The following is a 2,711-nucleotide window of genomic DNA, read 5'->3' as shown; positions in this document are numbered from 1 at the left end:
GTTTGGTACTAGGTGGCGAGTAGATTTTTTTGTGTGGCGAGTAGATTTTTTGGTGATTTGTCAACCACTATATATATATATATCTCTCTCTCTATTTATATCTATATCTATTGCTTCTCTGCATACCCAGTTTACCAACCCCACACTGATGAGACCCATAAAGGTCGAAACAGCTGTCTGTGGGTGGGTTTTCTGGGTATGCACCTTAACCCTGGCTGTGCTCAAAGCTGTGACCATGCAGCAAGCTTAAGCCTATAGGGAACCATGTTAAAATGGTTTTTGAAGCAAAAAGTGAAAGGCGGGGTTGCAGACCTGCCTAAGACATGCAGATGAGCATACAGTTGTATTTACATATATACACATCTATCTATAGATTATATATATATATAATCTATATATAGATATATATATAATCTATATATAGATATATATATAATCTATATATAGATATATATATAATCTATATATAGATATATATATAATCTATATATAGATATATATAATCTATATATAGATATATATATAATCTATATATAGATATATATAATCTATATATAGATATATATATAATCTATATATAGATATATATATAATCTATATATAGATATATATATAATCTATATAGATATATATATAATCTATATATATATATATATATATAATCTATATATATATATATATATATAATCTATATATATATATATATATAATCTATATATATATATATATATATAATCTATATATATATATAATCTATATATATATATATAATCTATCTATATATATATATATATAATATATATATATATATATAAATATATATATATATATATATATATATATATATATATATATAATATATATATATATATATAAATATATATATATATATATAAATATATATATATAGATAAATATATATAGATATATAGATATATATATATAGATATATATATAATATTACTCACCATAACTTAACTCAGTATTATGGTTTAGCCTATCCCATACCCTCTCCTGCATTCCCAGTAAAATCAACCCCACACTGATGAGACCCATCAAGGTCGAAACAGCTGTCTGTGGGTGGTTTTCTGGGTATGCACCTTAACCCTGGCTGTGCTCAAAGCTGTGACCATGCAGCAAGCTTAAGCCTATAGGGAACCATGTTAAAAATGGTTATTGAGGCGCAAAAGTGACACTGTGTGCTCATTTGCATGTCATTTCCCAGAATCCCTTGCTGCAGTGGAAGTGCTGTATGCTGTGTGATAATGGGGAAAGGCGGGGTTGCAGACCTGCCTAAGACATGCAGATGAGCATACAGTTATATTCGCTTTCCTGTGGAGCGTTTGTCACTTTTTTTACTCACCATAACTTAACTCAGTATTATGGTTGATAGATAGATAGATAGATAGAGATATAGATATAGAGATAGATAGATATATATATATATGCAAATACAACTGTATGCTCATCTGCATGTCTTAGGCAGGTCTGCAACCCCGCCTTTCCCCATTATCACCCAGCATACAGCACTTCCACTGCAGCAAGGGATTCTGGGAAATGACATGCAAATGAGCTATATATATATATATATATAAAATCAAAAAATGAATAGATACCATTCTGTGGCTAACGAAATGCTTTTATTTGTGCGAGCTTTCGAGATACACTGATCTCTTCTTCCGGCGATGTTACAATGAATGAAGCAAGGGTATACTTGAAAACAGTGTCTCTTGGAATGTTATCTGTGCTGGTCCTTCCCCCGGTGTGGATGTGTTTTATGGCTAGAGGTGTCAAAAGGTTCCTGAAAGCAAGTGAAGAAAGTGTGTGTATGTGTATCAGTGTGAATAAAAATGAATGGAGAGCCCACAGTATATACAGTGCTTTACAAAAGGTGTGTGTGGAGTGGGAGTGGATATAAATGGTGTGGGTGGGTGTGGAAATGTGAGAGTTTGTAGCACAACTAAAAGTGTGTGTGGATACTTTGTGGTCCCTATTGGTGTATAGGGATGGAAAAACAAGGAGTATTAGTATCTGTGAGAGACAGCTATGTGTGCATACATATAGCACAGTATGTACAGACATGGCCTTTAGCGCTCATGGGAAGAGAGTTCACTTGTGTCAGTAATGACTCATAAAATTTCGATCTCTGTTTAGGCCACTGCTAAGTGTCATGAACAGTTGCATAAATTTGTATTCATGCAACCGTCTCTCTTTCGGTGTTTTAAGATTACCTTTGAGTATGGCAACCCTCAGATCGTTCATTTTATGGCCAGAGTCAGAGAAATGTTCGCCAACAGGACTGTCTCTTGTTCTGCGTGTGATGCGGTGGCGATGCAGGTTCATTCTCTTGTTTAGCCCCTGCCCTGTCTCACCTATGTAGTAGCAGCCCCCTGGGCATTTCATGCACATGATGAGGTACACGACATTGCTGGAGGAACAGGTGAACCTTCCTCTGATTTTGTATTCCCGATTCCTGTGTGGTATTTGTATTGTGTCCACTGTGTAGAGCATTGCGCAGGTTTTGCATCTTGGGTCCTGGCATGGTTTTGTCCCACATTCAGTTGTACTGCTGAATACTTTACTCCTCACCATAATATTCTTGAGATTATGGGGTTGTCTGTATGATAATAAGGGTGCTTCAGGGAAGACCTGTTGCAGTCTTGTATCTTCCTGGAGGATGCGTTGTAGTTTCCTGGCGATCTTGCGTTGGG

The sequence above is a fragment of the Ascaphus truei genome, chromosome 16 (assembly GCF_040206685.1).
Source record: "Ascaphus truei isolate aAscTru1 chromosome 16, aAscTru1.hap1, whole genome shotgun sequence".
Classification (NCBI taxonomy): domain Eukaryota; kingdom Metazoa; phylum Chordata; class Amphibia; order Anura; family Ascaphidae; genus Ascaphus; species Ascaphus truei.
This window is presented reverse-complemented; position numbering follows the sequence as displayed.